The sequence below is a fragment of the Bos mutus genome, chromosome 4 (assembly GCF_027580195.1).
Source record: "Bos mutus isolate GX-2022 chromosome 4, NWIPB_WYAK_1.1, whole genome shotgun sequence".
NCBI lineage: Eukaryota > Metazoa > Chordata > Mammalia > Artiodactyla > Bovidae > Bos > Bos mutus.
Window position 1 is genome coordinate 36,270,809 of NC_091620.1, and position 19,379 is coordinate 36,290,187.

Consider the following 19,379-nt stretch of genomic DNA (forward strand, 5'->3'; position numbering starts at 1 on the left):
AATTATGCATATTAAATATTTATATTTACTATCTCCATTTGATCAGTCAAGTTGTGGCTTAGAAGATTAGCAGAAAAATGAAAAAACTAATGTCTTTAGTCAGTATGTGAATGCCATAACAGAGGCCTTGAAATTAAAAACACAGAAATGCTGCAACAACAGAGCACCTCTTTGCTGTTGAAATTCTAAACCTGCTTAGACATTAATAGCATCTCAGGACTCTGTTAAGGGCTTCCTTGGTGGCTCCAATGGTAAAGAATCCGCCTGCAATGCGGGAGACCTGGGTTCAATCCCTTGGTTGGGAAGATCCCCTGGAGGAGGGCATGGCAACCCACTTCAGTATTCTTGCCTGGAGAATCTCCATGGACAGAGGAGCCTGGTGGGCTACAGTCCTAGTAGTCGCAAACAATCAGACATTACTGAGCAGCTAAACACAGCACATGACTCTATTAAAGTTAAAAAAAAAAGCTTGTGGAGAAAAACTATATTTTATTCATTTATTTCTGTGCCATTTCACTCATGATAGCCAAATTTCCATTAACAATGTAAGAATTCTTGAGTGAATTCTTCCTAAAGAGTTTGGTTTTTAAAAACATCAGCTTTGCCTGGAGTAACTAAGTATAAATGTTTCATTTCTATTTATGACAGAATAAAAATTATTTGAAGTTATTCATTTTTATAAATATAATTCTACCTAAGCGTATATGGATTTTTCATGACTTTAAAAATATTATTAACAGAAAAAGGTAACTATACAGTTATTTAATTTTGAATAAATTGATGTTTTAATGCCTATATTTATTGCTTGTCTTAAATTATTATTTCTATTTCCCATATATAACTCCTTCTACTAAGATTCTTTAATATTTTATGTCACTGGAGAATAAGCATGCCAAATAGAATATCTACTAGTTTAAGGTTTCCACATGGTTAACAATATAGATTTTAATAATAGATTTTTTGCTTCTGAGATAAAATGCCCAGTTGGTGGACTGAGTTTTTCATTCTCTAGTTAAAATATTACTATTTGCTGTGTGTACTATATACTCACTAACTCCAAATCAGGGACGGGGATGGTCCCAGTACATAATTATCAATAAATAATTATGATATCAGCAAAGCACTGGATAAAATCTCCCTGTCTTTTGTGTGTGTGTGCTTATTACTAATTACATAAATACAACCTGTCACACCCTAGAAGCAGTAGTAGGAAATTCATATGAATCAAGGACCTGAAGTGTCAGGAAATCAAATCTACAACTGTTTATCAAACTCCTCATAGTGATGAGGAGACCCTAAAGACCATAAAGAACATGGGATTCTAGTACATAACATTTTAGAATCTAAGTGTGATATCAGAGTGAATATGAATCAGAAATGAAGCAAGCAAATCCTTACAGCAGCAAGTAAAAGTATGGAGAAAGAATTGGATTATTTGCCAGAAAGAAGAGCAGGAAGGAATCAGGGAAAGTGATCAAATATCTGGAAAAATTCCCCAGGAACAAGGGTACACAGAGCAACTGGAAAAGTCATGCAGATAGGAAGGTTGAAAAAAACATCAGATATGCTAACAAGGACCATGCATATTTATACTTATTTGGACACAAATACTTAATCCAGTTGGCAACACCTGGGACAAAACATTTTGAGGTTTGGGATTTAATAGATAGTTTTAGCATTTAGGGCTTCCCTGGTGGCTCAGCTGGTAAAGAATCCTCCTGTAATGCAGGAGACCTGGGTTCAATCCCTGGGTTGGGAAAATCTCCTGGAGAAGGGAAAGGCTGCCCACTCCAGTATTCTGGCCTGGAGAATTCTGCAGTCTGTATAGTCCATGGGGTCGCAAAGAGTCAGACACGACTGAGCGACTTTCACTTTAGCATTTAACATTTTACCCATATCAGTGTCTAAAAGGTAAAAAATATTGACTCAAGAGATAACTTATTCAGTGTCACCTTAGTTGAATAATATAAATAGCACAGTAAAACCAACTAATTTATCAAAGCATTTTATCCTGAAATTTTTCTCAAAGTTTTCATAGGCATTATTATTTTTCTGCAGTCCTCATGAAAAGTGTTCTTTTATTACTTGTTTAAAAACCTCATAAGGAAGGTTCGATGCGCGATGCTGGATGCTTGGGGCTGGAGCACTGGGACGACCCAGAGGGATGGTGTGGGGAGGGAGGAGGGAGGAGGGTTCAGGATGGGGAACACATGTATGCCTGTGGCGGATTCATTTTGATATTTGGCAAAACTAATACAATTATGTAAAGTTTAAAAATAAAATAAAATTTAAAAAAAAAAAAAAAAAAACCATAAGGAATAGTAAAGAAAAATTCAGGGTTTTTTGCTCCTTTATATGCCAGGAACTGTTCAAGGCATTTTTACATATGTTATCTCATTTAAGAGTTCTCACACTGTAACTATGATGAGACTATATCTCTCAACTCCACTGAAGCTGGGAGAAGATATTTTTCCGTAGTTTATGGTGCAAGAAGACTTGAGGCCATAATTACCATAGACACTTTTATTTGGTGATAGACAGCTCATACTTATTATTCTTTTCAGTCACAGTTTATTCTCTTGCTCTGTTTAACTGTGTTACTCCCCATGGTTTTGGCAAGATGATGCAAAACTAAGTAATATCATTAATCTCAATCCATGACCAGTTCCTTCAACTTAAACTAATTTATTATGTACATTTTCCTGACTATTTGACTGATAAGAAATGATAGCCTAAAGACTTCAAAAACAAGAGTGGGAAGTTAGTTAACAATGTACAGTTTGCAAGACTTCAGACAATAGAGGATATATAAACACAGAGAAATTTCACTCATCATTGAACTGACCCAGATTACATGCCTGTTTTTAAGACATCTTAGCCCTTATACCACATAAATTTCTTTGCCATGATAAAGAAAAAAATAGCTTAAGTTTCCTGCATACTTGAGAGAATGAGCTCTACCCAAGATGAAAACAGTGAATCAGAAATCAGGGTTCATTGACCTTATCTGTCAACTGTGCCAATCATGAAATGTGAGTGGAGAGTCACTTCATTATTCTGCATTCTTGTTTATTTAATTGTAAAATGTGAACAATGACAACTCACAGTTATGATGAAAAAAAATTCATCGTATGTTTTTTACTGCAGAAAAATTCTGTAATAAATTGTTCCTCAAGTAGAAGGAAAGGAAAACAGTTATGGAAGCCACCTAATTAAAAAGAGCTGCTCCCAAGCAATGGAATTCATAAAATTCAAAAGCATCTCTCTGTAAGTCACATGGTACTAGAAATAGCTCACCTCTAACCCCCAAGTTCCTTGTGTTACTATTAGAGGTTCATTTTGTTCCTGTTGTCTATAATATAAATTTCCTTCAATCACACAGATCAAAAAGTATAGACAGCTCAGAACACTCCCTTAGGTTCATTGCTCTGGAAAGAACTTATTCTTTCCTAGGTTATCAAATAGGCATTGTTGCTTGTATAGAGTCTGGGAATAAGTTTAAGATTCACTGAGTGCAGAGACTTTGGTTTTAAGGTAAATGTTAATATTAATCTGAGAAGGTGTTTTCTCTTGTCTTTTTTTGTCTAGAAAAATACCTTGGTGTGCCTCTTCGAGCATGAAAGATAACTGCCATATTTATACCTCAACTATTGTACAAGGTGTGATTTGGAAAGAGAAGCTAAGACAAAAAGTAAAACTTAAAATATTCTACATAACCAAAAGGAAAAGTGAAGTTTTTCAGAATAGACCAAGAGAAATGAAATAGTGGGAAAACAAAAGTAGGTCCAGCAAATATGGTGGTAGTTGAAGGATATCCAGAGTGACATGGTACGTGAAAAAGACCAGGTGTTAATCAATACGGGCAGGAAGTTTCTAGGAACAGTGGTGATTGTTAGGCTTTTTCCTAGGCTCTCTGCATTGATGCAAACATCAGTGAAGGATTACCAGGTGTGATTGTCATGGGATTATACAGTGGAAAAGTGAAGGAAGAGGAATGGTGTCCAGCAATAGATGAAAGCAGCCAAGGGAAAAGGACAGCAGTTGCAAGTGCTCAGCAACAGCTTAAGAGAAGAGGACAGTCACTAACTGACAGAGATGACAGGTAATCTCTACTTCCCACGACCAAGGGATCATCAAAGATACTGGGTAGGGCACCAATGGACTTGCTTAAGCAAGCAGTACGGATGTCTTTTTTTTTTTTTTTTTTGCTTTTAAAATAGAGACAGTCTATGGATACTAGAGTACAGGGAAATAGAAGAATTCAATGTGGTATCTTTAAGCCATGGCTTATGATTTATTTCTCTAGCAACCTTGACTATTGCAAATATCCACATGGATGTAATAAAACATCCTGGTAGAAAATTTTATTATAGCAACATATATTGGTATGAAAAATAAATCACATTCATGAGCTGTTTAAGAGAATAACTTTGGATATTATACTTTCATTGCATTTCTCATTTTTTGCCATATTATTATCCTCCTCCCCAAAATTTTGGTCATTAGGTAGTTGACGACTATACTGAATCATAAGTATAATTGTAACCATAAAAGCATTTGTTCTAATTTAATAAATTTGAAATGCATGGTAATTAAAAGAGGGAGTGAGCTAAAATTTATATTCATCGTATCAATATTAAGAGTCACAAGAAATTAGTTATAAAATATATAAGTATAGCAAATTTCATTTCTTAGGAAACAATTTAAAACATGCAGGTGCTTTCTTTGCATATGCAAACAACCCACTAGCATAAGGACTTGAAGCTGATGGTTTAACATGCTTATTATACTGGGTTGATAGTGTACACCCGAGATTCATGTCCACCTGGATCCTTAGAAAGTGACTTCACCTGGAAATAGTGTCACTGCACATGTAATAAATTAAGCTATGAACATACTGATTGATTGTGGGTCTCAATCCATTGACTAGTGCCCTTATAAGATGAAAGAAGACACAAATTTGGACACAGAGAGACACAGAGAAAAACATGAAAAAAAGAGCAGAGATCAAGGTAATGCATCTGTAAGACAAGGAATGCTAAGGATTGCCAGCAATTACCAGAATGCTTCCCTGGTAGCTCAGACAGTAAAGCGTCTGCTTACACTGCGAGAGACCTGGGTTCAATCCCTGGGTCGGGAAGATCCCCTGGAGAAGGGAATGGCAACCCATTCCAGTATTCATGCCTGGAAAATCCCATGGACCAAGGAGCCTGGTGGGCTACAGTCCATGGGGTCGCAAAGAGTCGGACATGACTAAGTGACTTCACTTCACCAGAATGCAAGGGAAAAACATGGAACAGGTTCTCCATCAGAGCCTCTAAAAGGAACCCACCTTGCCAACACCTAGACTTCAGACTTCTAGCCACTAGAACTACCAGGGAATAAATTTCTATGGCTTTGGAGAAGGAAATGGCAACCCACTCCAGTGTTCTTGCCTGGAGAATCCCAGGGACGGGGGAGCCTGGTGGGCTGCTGTCTATGGGGTCCCACAGAGTCGGGCATGACTGAAGTGACTTAGCAGCAGCAGCAAGCAACAGTTTGCAGTACTTTGTTACCAGACACCTAGGAAATGAATACCTTGATCACATATCATGTTCATCTGATAATAAATAAGAACATTTAATAAGGACATGTTTTATCAAGCTTATTTGAATAATTGTGTGAATTGGAAATGAGCTAACTTTCCTTTATTTAAATAGATTTTGCAATCCAGGCTTTCCAGTCATTCAGATCCATGTTCTATTCATTTCTCTGTTGTTGTTTAGTCACTAAGTTGTGTTGGAATCTTTTGTGACCCAGTGGACTGTAACCCACCAGGATCCTCTGTCCGTGGGATTTACAGGCAAGAATGCTGGAGTGGCTCATCATTTCCTTCTCCAGAGGATCTTCCAGACCCAGGGATCAAACCCATGTCTCCTGTGTTGGCATGCAGATTCTTTACAACCAAGCCACCTGGGAAGCCAGTCCCTGTTAATATGAGGTCACAAAGAGTCAGACACAAATTAGCAACTAAACAACAACAATTAATATATTTAATTGTTATTGCTAATTGTCTCTCTAGTTCTAAGACATCCCTTTTTCTAGTGAAATAATTTCTATCATTTAACTCTTCCCTCCTGACTGTCTGACGAACTCCTATGTAACAGAGATTTAGACATCAAGAAAGTAGAGGTCTATCACTTATCTTTCCAAGACCATTTCTAGTTTAGTCATCATGAAACTCATCCTGTAACTTCCTTCTTCAGTAACCAAATAAGTCCTTCAGAATATCAGCATTTGCACCTGGTGTTCAGATCGTCCACTCACTTCATCTAACTAGACGGCATGGAAGCAGACAGATTGTTCCCTGGCAGTGTTCACTCACTTCCCCTGTGAAGTTGACTGAATTTAAAAAATGTTGCTAAGCAGCTCCTTTTCAGTGAACTCTTTAAGAAGGCAAAGGAGAAAAATTCACTGACTTTTGGTCATTTTTCCCCTCTTGGTGTATCAGAGTAAAGGAGGCAGTCACACAATTCTTGAAGTCTACAGTAGAAAAAAAAAGGGAAAAAATTATGAAAACTAGCATTATCTACCTAGTATTTTCTACCTTTCTTACATCATGGCATGCATAGAGAACAATTCAGCTTCTATAGCACTTTGGTTTCTGGTTTTTTTGTGTGATTTTTTTAAAAATTTTATTTTATTTTTAAACTTTACAATATTGTATTAGTTTTGCCAAATATCGAAATGAATCCGTCACAGGTATACCTGTGTTCCCCATCCTGAACCCTCCTCCCTCCTCCCTCCCCATACCCTCCCTCTGGGTCTTCCCAGCTGCTACTGATCCATTCACATAAGGTGGTGCACAACAAATCATGTCATGGGTGTGAAGCTCTGAGAAGGCCATTTTAAGTATTGGGGGACACATTTTTTGTGTGTATGAATTTACTATAGGTTTATTTAAATTTCTCAAAGAAAAAAATTAAACTAAAAGAAAATTCCTTCATTCCTTAAATTTAACATTCACTTGTTTAATAATGTTATCTGTATGTCTATTAATGGCATCTATCAAATATAAATATCTGGACATAATTTTTTACCCCTCTTTTCTCTTTTAGCATAGTGCATCCCTTTGTACTCAGAAAAAAAAATCAAACATATACACATATTCTAAAATAGCATAATATGCAAGATCTGGGTTTTTTTTTTTTTTTGAAGTATGGTTAATTTATAATGTGTTAGTTTCAATTGTACAGCAAACTGATTCAGTTATACACATATAAACATAATCATATATTTATATATCTTTTTCAGATTCTTTTTCTACACATCTAATGCAGGGTGAAGTGGCAGATCCATTGCAGGATTACAAATCTTGCATATTAGTAATGTAGATTCTAATCAATCTTGCATCAAAATCATTAATCTTAATAACACCAAGGCCTTCATAAATTATTCAGTCATTCCATCATCTGATTCCTGGCTCCACCCCTAGAGTAAGACCACAGTAAGGGAAGAACTTGAGGTCAATACCAATCAAGTCTGTGAATTAAGACGTTAGTTTTCCTCTGAGTGGGCATTTTTGTATCAGGCCTGAGTTATGTGCAGAGCAAAAACTGGGTGTAAAAGTTAGAAGAGGTAGCCTTCAATTTTTCTTTCCAAATTTATTTGCTCTTAGTTTTCTAAGAACTATAAGCTCTGGCTATTGACCATGTCCACAGGGCCCCTGAGTAGACAGACAAAACTTGACAGTTTAAGAGCAAACACAGGCCAAGAAATCCAAGCACTGAATATGTTGAGTCCAGACAAAAAATATTTATATACAACAGCAAATTTGAAGAGAAAATGTACTTATTTGGGTTTCAAACAATATAATAGATACAAATCAAAAATATAAACCTGTTACAAAGTTTTTAAAAATCATAAATCTTGACAATGATGTAGCCAGTATAGGAATGACCCAACACAGCTACAAAATGCACATTCTAAGCACTTGTGCTAAAAGTCAAATGATATAACTTACTCTGCTCGTATTATCTGCAAAATTCCTAAGATATTTATATTTCCTTCAGGAAATAATATCAATTCTTTCAACAAGTTTGCCTCCCCACAGAAGTCAATCAGCTTACTAATACCTCTAATTTACTTATTTCCTCTATGTTGGCTGGTTCTTATTTTTCCATCATGACACCATTCTAAGGAGTTATAAATTGAGGGGAAGAGAGAGGAGAAACAAGAGTATGAGAAAAAGGGGGTGGAGAGAGATTGAATTTAATAAAATTAAAATTAAACATAAGAAACTCCTGGTATTCTGAAATATTTTTTAAAAACAGTTGTATATTCCTATTTCTAATAAAAATATATTGACAGCAGTTCAGTTGCTCAGTCATGTCTGACTCTTTGCGACTCCATGGACTGCAGCATGCCCTGCCCATCACCAACTCCCGGAGCTAGCTCAAATTCATGTCCATCGAGTCGGTGATGCCATCCAGCCATCTCATCCTCTGACATCCCCTTCTCCTCCTGCTTTTAATCTTTCCCCAGCATCAGGGTCTTTCCCAATGAGGCAGTTCCTCACATCAGGTAGCCAAAATACTGGAGTTTCAGCTTCATCATCAGTCCTTCCAGTGAATGTTTAGGACTGATTTCCTTTAGGATTGACTGGTTTGATCTCCTTGCAGTCCAAGGGACTCTCAATAGTCTTCTCCAACACCACAGTTCAAAAGCATCAATTCTTCAGCACTCAGCTTTCTTTATAGTCCAACTCTCATATCCATACATGACTACTGGAAAAACCATAGCTTTGTCAAGACGGACCTTTTTCTGCAAAATAACGTTTCTGCTTTTTAATAAGCTGTCTAGGTTGGTCATAGCTTTTCTTCCAAGGAATAAGCATCTTTTAATTTCATGGCTGCAGTCACCATCTGCAATGATTTTGAAGCCCCCCAAAATAAAGTCTGTCACTGTTTCCATTGTTTCCCCATCTATTTCTCATGAAGTGATGGGACCAGATGCCATGATCTTAGTTTTTTGAATGTTGAGTTTTAAGCCAACTTTTACACTCTCTTTTACAACACTCTCTTTGACATTTTCTTTGAAGGAGACAGGTCCCAACCACTGAGCATATAGATTTTTATTTATAGAATTAAAATTTTGTTTTGGCATTAAAAAGTTTCTTGTAATCATTTTCTATTCTCAGTTTTCTGAAAATTTGCTTGTTAATAGCCTATTTAATTGTTCAGCAGAAAAACTGCTGACTTATTATTGTACACAATATTCCAACATAATTATTTGAACATTTAGACAGCATATTAAAAAGCAGAGACATTACTTTGTCAACACAGGTCTGTCTAGTCAAAGCTATGTTTATTCCAGTAGTCATGTATGGATGTGAGAGTTGGACCACAAAGATGGCTGAGCACTGAAGAATTGATGCTTTTGAACTGTGGTATTGAAGAAGACTGTTGAGAGTCTCTTGGACTGCAAGGAGATCAAATCAGTCAATCCTAAAGGAAATCAGTCCTGAATATGCATTGGAAGGACAGATGCTAAAGCTGAAGCTCCAATATTTTCACCACCTGATATGAATAACTGACTCATTGGAAAAGACCTTGAACCTGGGAAAGATTGAAAGCAGGAGGAGAAGGGGATGACAGAGGGTGAAATGATTGGATGGCATCACTGAATTGATGGACTTGAGTTTGAGCAAACTCCAGGAATTGGTGATGGACTGGGAAGCTCAGCATCCTGCAGTCCGTGGGGTTGCAAAGAGTTGGACACAACTGAATGACTGAATTGATCTTCATCCCCTCATCTCTGCCATTCTGAGAGATGTAATAGTCCTAGTAGGAATCTTTGTGGGACCCCCTCCCCCAAATAGGTACTTATAAGCTTAAGTACAAATACACAGAAGAACTGTACAAAAAAGATCTTCACGACCCAGATAATCACGATGGTGTGATCACTCATCTAGAGCCAGACATCCTGGAATGTGAAGTCAAGTGGGCCTTAGAAAGCATCACTACGAACAAAGCTAGTGGAGCTGATGGAATTCCAGTTGAGCTATTTCAAATCCTGAAAGATGATGTTGTGAAAGTGCTGCACTCAATATGCCAGCAAATTTGGAAACCTCAGCAGTGGCCACAGGACTGAAAAAGGTCAGTTTTCATCCCAATCCCAAAGAAAGGCAATGCCAAAGAATGCTCAAACTACCACACAATTGCACTCATCTCACACACTAGTAAAGTAATGCTCAAAATTCTCCAAGCCAGGCTTCAGCAATATGTGAATCATGAACATCCTGATGTTCGAGCTGGCTTTAGAAAAGGCAGAGGAACCAGAGATCAAATTGCCAACATCTGCTGGATCATGGAAAAAGCAAGAGAGTTCCAGAAAAACATCTATTGACTATGCCAAAGCCTTTGACTGTGTGGATCACAATAAACTGTGGAAAATTCTGAAAGAGATGGGAATACCAGACCACCTGACCTGCCTCTTGAGAAATCTGTATGCAGGTCAGGAAGCAACAGTTAAAACTGGACATGGAACAACAGACTGGTTCCAAATAGGAAAAGGAGTACGTCAAGGCTGTATATTGTCACCCTGCTTATTTAACTTCTATGCAGAGTACATCATGAGAAACGCTGGACTGGAAGAAACACAAGCTGGAATCAAGATTTCCAGGAGAAATATCAATAACCTCAGATATGCAGATGACACCACCCTTATTGCAGAAAGTGAAGAGGAACTAAAAAGCCTCTTGATGAAAGTGAAAGTGGAGAGTGAAAAAGTTGGCTTAAAGCTCAACATTCAGAAAACGAAGATCATGGCATCCGGTCCCACCACTTCTGGGAAATAGATGGGAAAACAGTGTCAGACTTTATTTTTGGGGCTGCAAAATCATTGCAGATGGTGACTGCAGCCATGAAATTAAAAGACGCTTACTCCTTGGAAGGAAAGTTATGACCAACCTAGATAGCATATTGAAAAGCAGAGACATTACTTTGCCAACAAAGGTCCATCTAGTCAAGGCTATGGTTTTTCCAGTGGTCATGTATGGATGTGAGAGTTGGACTGTGAAGAAGGCTGAGCGCCAAAGAATTGATGCTTTTGAACTGTGGTGTTGGAGAAGACTCTTGAGAGTTCCTTGGACTGCAAGGAGATCCAACCAGTCTATTCTGAAGGAGATCAGCCCTGGGATTTCTTTGGAGGGAATCATGCTAAAGCTGAAACTCCACTACTTTGGCCACCTGATGGGAAGAGTTGACTCATTGGAAAAGACTCTGATGTTGGGAGGGATTGAGGGCAGGAGGAGAAGGGGATGACAGAGGATGAGATCGCTGGATGGCATCACTGACTCAATGGATGTGAGTCTGAGTGAACTCCGGGAGTTGGTGATGGACAGGGAGGCCTGGTGTGCTGCGATTCATGGGGTCGCGAAGAGTTGGACACGACTGAGCCCCTGAACTGAACTGAAAGCTTAAGTATCAAATGATAACATATTTGGGGGGTTCCCCAACTAATTTCATAATAATAGTCACTTTTCTCTAAGATTCCAGGCACCATATTTCAAAAGCAAATTTCAAAATTATATTAGCTATCCATTATCTTTAAAAAAAAATGTGTCACAATTTTTCATATCACATCTTAATTTTAAAATCAAGGTGATAGCATTATAAAACATGATTTTCACAGCAGCAGAAAAAATTTAACCGTATCTCTACATTTTAAAAATGAATTACCTATCTGCACCTAAAGTAAATAACCAACAGCAATAAAAATGTAAATTTAATAGATAGTATGCTCTTAAGTACTTCTAATATTCTAATAAATAAAATTTCAAAGTACAATTTGATGTGTAGCAGTTTTAACATTAGCATTGTGAGGTATTTACAAGGTTTTCATTGCAAGCTGCTTGCAATATTTGGAATATTGGCAAGGCAGAATAAATAGCTTCTTTATCTAATCAGAAGAGTCAGAGCAGCTGTTTGTGAAAAAGCATTCCAAAATACTTTTGGTCAGAACTATTTCTCAGAAATTTTTGAACTGAACTAGCATTTATATTTTAACAAACAAAAATGGGAGTATTTAAAATTTTAATGTAAATGTTAAAATTTAATGTTCAAAGAAAACAATACAATAGTCACATACATTTTAACTCCTAAATATAAAGATATTGATTTTTTTAAATACTTAACTGCCATCCCCTTCTCCTTGATCTAATATGCTGCCAACTCAGTTTAGAAGATACAACTAGAATAACTAGAATTGTAAAACAAGAAGGCAAGTATAGATATAGCTAAGTTGGTAGTAGTGGTGGTTTAGTCACTAAATCATGTCCAACTCTTGGGAGCCCATAGACTGTAGCTTACCAGGCTCCTCTGTCCTTAGGATTTCCCAGGTAAAAATCCTGGAGTGGGTTGCCATTTTCTTCTCCAATAGCTAATTTAAATAATTTTATATTGAATTCTTCTTGGGTCTCAAGTGGGAAGACTTGCTTCCAACTGTGGAACTATTACTGAGTCACCTATTTTTGATTATCCCTCAAAAATATTGAGCTTGTAAATATTAGAGGGTAACATTCCTCTGTCCACAATAACAGAAAGAAACAATGACAAGATCATTGTTTGAGTGAGGTGCATGTTGAGGACAGATCTGCACCTAAAGTTGGGAAATTTTGGTCAGGCTAGTCTCCAGATAAATAGTCTTCAAAAATGCATTCAGTCTTTGTCAAGAGGAGCAGCTTCAGTTAATGACGGAGAAGGCAATGACAACCCACTTCAGTACTCTTGCCTGGCAAATCCCATGGATGGAGGACCCTGGTAGGCTGCAGTCCATGGGGTCACTAGCAGTCGGACACAACTGAGCAACTTCACTTTCACTTTTCACTTTCATGCATTGGAGAAGGAAATGGCAACCCACTCCAGTATTCTTGCCTGGAAAATCCCAGGGATGGGGAAGCCTGGTGGGCTGCCATCTATGGGGCTGCAGAGTCAGACACGACTGAAGCAACTTAGCAGCAGCAACAGTAGTTAAGGAAGCACTGTGCTATTTCATTGACAAAAGGAAAAAATAAAGGTAGATGAGATAGTGGAGCCAGTGTGTAAAAAGTGCTTCTTAAAAGAAACTAAGCTATTAGAGGAGAAGAAAAGACCAGTAACTAGTGAGGTATGCGTGCCCTGAGTCCTGTTTATGCCCATAAGAATAGTGGAACCGAACACAGAGCTCTTCCCAACCCACCTTTGAATAGAAATTTGAAATACAGAAGCTTAAAATAATGGGAAAAAAAGGAACTGAGGTCTATGTGAAGAAAAGAGATTATAAGAGAGATCTAGATTTTCTAAATGACATAAAGTTCACAGGTAGTGGTACAGCATATTTCAGAGTACTAAAAGAATTCACCAGTAACATGCCATATTCCTAACATCAATTCTCAAGAACAGTATAGATGCCCAAAAGAAAATCTGAACAAAAAGCTTTTCAACTAACCAAATAGATTCTGCAGACAAGCAGGCTCAGTCTCAATGATGTGCAAAATTTGTCATCCCTTAAAACAAATTATGTACACTCTACTTTAATTCCTTCTTTGAGAAAACTCTATACTAGCAAGTCAAAGAACTGGGATGAATGCAGAGAAGAGGTCACAAACTGCCCCACAGGAGAAATACAGCTGGTTAATTTTTTAATGAAGTATTATTGGAACTAAGCTGAGCTCATTAGCCGTATTTATTTAAAACCATAAAGCTCCTGTTTTCTCTCCCCACACATACCTCCCCCACTTTCTCTTGAGGAAGCTAGTTATCATACTGTTAGAAGAGGTCCCTGTGGCAGAAATTAAGGCCTTCAGTCAACATTTAATGCGGAACTAAGTCCATCAACCAAAGATGTATGGATAAACCTTCTTAGAAATTGATTCTCCAGCCCCAGGCAAGCCTTAAGATGATTGAAGTCCTGGCCAACATTTTGCTTGCAGCATAATGAGAGACTCTGAGACAGACCACTCCAGCTAAGCCTCTCTCTCCCAGACCTCTAACACCCAGGAACTGTGTAAGATGTTAGATTTTCTTTTTATTTCAGATGACTCATGCTCATCAAGCTGACAAGTGATACCAGAGCTGACTCATTTACGTGAGTCTTTTCCCAAAATCACTGTTAAGTTTCATTTGTTGGGAATAAAAATATTTAAGACACAAATCAAAATGCCTCCAGAACCTTTTCCTCTACTTCATCTTCCATGATGTCAGCAACTATTTTTATAATACAACTGTTGCCCCATTCCATCCCTACTTAAAACCTTCTGATAGATCTTATAGAGACAGTACTGTGTAGCATTTGTATCACATTATAGTAATATGTTCACATTTAAGTCTTCTCTACTGCTGCAAGTGTAGGGACTATGATTCCTCTTCAATGACCTTAATAAATAAATCAAATCAAATAAATCAAATTGAAATACTTAGCCCCATACTCTAAGACTTTGGATCTGAAGACCAAAGTTGCTTTGTATCCTAAGGCTTCTTATAGTAGCCCCTACCACCTCACTTAGGGGCAACTCTCCACTTTATCTCCCCCCTTTGCTCCTCAGTTGAACCAGGCTACAATATTGTAGCCTGTGTATAAGAAGAAACAGTTACTGTTTCTTCTTATACAGAGCTCCTTAGATTTAATTGGTGACCTTTGTGCATCACTCTAAACACCAATCTAGAGAACACAAGCCCCACTTATATTCTCACTCATACTATCCTTCCTCCTAGGTTAGGAAGCCTGATAGAAAATTAGAGTTCCCTCTGCCCACTCCTCTGACTCTCAAGAACTGACCACTGCTTGGGTTTCATCTCTGTCATGATGCTCCATTCACCTGATTTAATATTGAATACCAGCTATAACTACAATAAAGCTGAGCTGATAGTCTCTTAGACAACCAGCCTGTCAGGCCTTGTTCCTTTCCAGAGTCAGTGACTATACTCAGATTAGTTTATGTTCACCTCTTGAGACAAGGAACAAAACCACTTCCTCCTTCCTTTATCCTTTTGACTCACCAGCTCTGAGCTGCAACAAACACAGAGCATTACGTTTAACAATGATGTTGTCTCAAAATTTGAAAATCAAGCCTTCAACAAAGCATTCAGTTCAATTCAGTCTCTCAGTCCTGTCCAACTCTTTGCGACCCAATGAATTGCAGCATGCCAGGCCTCCCTGTCCATCACCAACTCCCGGAGCCTACACAAACTCATGTCCATCGAGTCAGTGATGCCATCCAGCCATCTCATCCTCTGTCGTCCCCTTTTCCTCCTGACCCCAATCCCTCCCAGCATCAGAGTCTTTTCCAATGAGTCAATTCTACACATGAGGTGGCCAAAGTACTGGAGTTTCAGCTTGAGCATCATTCCTTCCAAAGAAATCCCAGGGCTGATCTCCTTCAGAATGGACTGGTTAGATCTCCTTGCAGTCCAAGGGACTCTCAAGAGTCTTCTCCAACACCACAGTTCAAAAGCATCAATTCTTTGGTGCTCAGCCTTCTTCACAGTCCAACCTCACATCCATACATGACCACAGGAAAAACCATAGCCTTGATGAGATGAACCTTTGTTGGCAAGGTAATGTCTCTGCTTTGAATGTGCTATCTAGGTTGGTCATAACTTTCCTTCCAAGGAGTAAGCATTTTTTAATTTCATGGCTGCAGTCACCATCTGCAGTGATTTTGGAGCTCCAAAAAATAAAGTCTGACACTGTTTCCACTGTTTCCCCATCTATTTCCCATGAAGTGATGGGACCAGATGCCATGATCTTCGTTTTCTGAATGTTGAGCTTTAACCCAACTTTTTCATTCTCCTCTTTCACTTTCATCAAGAGGCTTTTTAGTTCCTCTTCACTTTCTGCCATAAGGGTGCTGTCATCTGCATATCTGGGGTTAATGATATTTCTCCTGACAATCTTGATTCCAGCTTGTGTTTCTTCCAGTCCAGCGTTTCTCATGATGTACTCTGCATATAAGTTAAATAAACAGGGTGATAATATACAGCCTTGACATACTCCTTTTCCTATTTGGAACCAGTCTGTTGTTCCATGCCCAGTTCTAACTGTTGCTTCCTGACCTGCATATAAATTTCTGAAGAGGCAGGTCAGGTGGTCTGGTATTCCCATCTCTTGTAGAATTTTCCACAGTTTATTGTGATCCACACAGTCAAAGGCTTTGGCATACTCAATAAAGCAGAAATAGATGTTTTTCTGGAACTCTCTTGCTTTTTCCATGATCCAGTGGATTTGGCAATTTGATCTCTGGTTCCTCTGCTTTTTCTAAAACCAGCTTGAACATCTGGAAGTTCACAGTTCACGTATTGCTGAAGCCTGGCTTGGAGAATTTTGAGCATTACTTTACTAGCGTGTGAGATGAGTGCAATTGTGTGGTAGTTTGAGCATTCTTTGGCATTGCCTTTCTTTGGGATTGGAGTGAAAACTGACCTTTTCCAGTCCTGTGGCCACTGCTGAGGTTTCCAAATTTGCTGGCATATTGAGTGCAGCACTTTCACAACATCATCTTTCAGGATTTGAAATAGCTCAACTGGAATTCCATCAGCTCCACTAGCTTTGTTCGTAGTGATGCTTTCTAAGGCCCACTTGACTTCACATTCCAGGATGTCTGGCTCTAGGTGAGTGATCACACCATTGTGATTATCTTGGTCATGAAGATCTTTTTTGTACAGTTCTTCTGTGTTCCTGCCATCTCTTCTTAATATCTTCTGCTTCTGTTATGTCCACACCATTTCTGGCATTAGGAAAGCCTTTTCAGACGTCATCACTCACACACACAAACACAAAAGCAGCAATGTTAGATGTAGGTACGAGCAAGTGGACAAACACAGAGTTAATTTTTCATACCCAAAGTGTACGGAGGGCTTCCCAGGTGGCACAGTGTTAAAGAATTTGCCTGCCAATGCAGGAGACACAGAGATGCAGGTTTGATCCTTGGGTGGGGAAGATCCCCTGGAGAAAGGCATGGCAATCCACTCCAGTATTCCTGCCTGAAACATTCCAAGGACAGAGGAGCCTGACTGGCTACAGACCATGGGGTCACAAAGAGTCAGACATGACTGAGCACACATGCACTAAAGATTACTGAATAATCTCTTATGCATCATTCCAGTTTTGTAGTCAATGCCACATGGCTCTATTTTTAGCATTTTCCCTTTCAATATTTGAATTCATGATGTGACTAAAGATACTGATTTTATCATTTTTGCTCATACAGCCAAGTTATTTAAAAGCATTTGATAATGGAATCAAAATTCCATAAAAATCTCAGAATCTTAAAATAATATACTATATATTTCAAGATGAAGCTTAATTTAAAGAAATGCAGTCTTACACTCATATAAATGATAATTATAATATTTCAAGATGAAGACTCTGGTTTAGTAACAAAATTTACAGAAAAGAGTGAGGTTTTTCATTAAATATACTTCTATAATATATATATATATTTTTTTGGTTGGTTCACTGTTTTATTTGCCTAGAAGAGACTCCATTATATAATGGGCATTCTGTAATATAATAGATGTAATCTAAGCTAATTATTCTGGAGAAGGCAATGGCACCCCACTCCAGTACGCTTGCCTGGGAAATCCCATGGACAGAGGAGCCTGGTAGGCTGCACTCCATGGGGTCGCTAGGAGTCAGACATGACTGAGCGACTTCACTTTCACTTTTCACTTTCATGCATTGGAGAAGGAAATGGCAACCCACTCCAGTGTTCTTGCCTAGAGAATTCCAGGGACAGGGGAGCCTGGTGGGCTGTCGTCTATGGGGTCGCACAGAGTCAGACACGACTGAATCGACTTAGCAGCAAGCTAATTATTTACAGAAGTTCTCCAAAGCATTATCTAGACTCTGATTTAACACTAATAGTATTGAGAAATTCATTACCTCAATCTATTTTGAGGTTTAGTCTAATAGTTAGAAATTATTTTATGTAAAGTCAAAGGTTCCCTTCCATAATTTCTACCTATTCAGCTTGGTCCTGCCCCCTAGAGCTTTATAAAATTAGTCCAAATCTCTCTACACATGACCATCCCACAGCTAATCAAAGACAGTTATCAAGTTCCTAATTTTTTCATTCTCTAAGAAAAATATCTCTCATATCTACTTCTCTCATATCCACCCCCAGAAAGTGATCCAAAACCAATGAGTCTTTTGAGCAAATTGAAGAACCTACATGGCTAGGCAATGAGCATGGAACAAAATGCCCTGGTGAGGTCCGTCCAGTGTGGAGTTGAGATGCTATAAGCCTGCCTTCCCTGTGGACAATGAACTCCTGTTATTTTCAACTACAAAAAAAAAAAAAAAAAAGGAAAAATACCTTTCATTACTCAACATAAGTCACTGCATTACCTAGCAGTGGTCTCGATCAAGACAAAGAGCTGTGTAATCAGTGCCATGAGGTTCCTACATATGATTTTCAGAAATATGTGGGATATAACTCAATCACCCAGTAATGTGTGGAAGGCAAATATTATCCCCACTCATAGAAAGAAATGTGAAACTCAAAGATTGAATAACTCAGTCAAGTTTGCACAATTAAGAAACAGAAATAAACATAGACATACTGAATCTAGTGCATGTACTTTTCACTATATAAGCTGTAATAGCTTCCTGAATGTTTTACATGATCCCTATAGCATGATTTATAACAAAATTGTCCATGCAGTAACATAGAATTAGAGTACAAAATAGTTTAAATGTAACTCTATTTTTTTAATCCTCTCATGTATGTTTTAAAAGTTTCTGAACAAAAAGTTTGCCACTTGTTTAGCACTTACAAACAATAAGGTTTTTCTTAAAATATTTTTCAAAAAGCTACCTTTAATTCAAACTGACAGGTAATTTTTCTAAAGGATCTAAAATGATGAAAATAGCATTTTATGCCAAGACTCTTGAGACTGTAAACAAAATAAGAATTATGTGTTTGAACCAAAAATTATGAACTGTGGATTCAAAATTTATTAGCATAGACCTAAAGGCCATTTAAAAGATTGAAAATGATACAGTTTTCACTAGCTTTTCAGTTCCTTTTCAGCAGGAGTCCATTAGAGCCACAAACCTATGTCTGCAGAGAGGGTTCAGGGAGGATTCATGAACTCAGAGACATGTACCTACCATGATTTATTTTTTTAATTGCTGTGTTATATTGTGGGATGATGTCACAAAGTTCATTTGGCAAAGAAGCCACATTCCCCCTGAATTCATTGAGATTTCTATAACTGGTTCTAGGGTAGCTTTGGGGAAAATTAGGTGAAAATCTATTCTGCATACTAATTATCTCTCAAGATTGAAGGTATGTCAGTTTAAGTCAGGGTAACCCTCAAGGTTTTAGCAAAAGATGCTTGTTTTGTACATTGGCTACA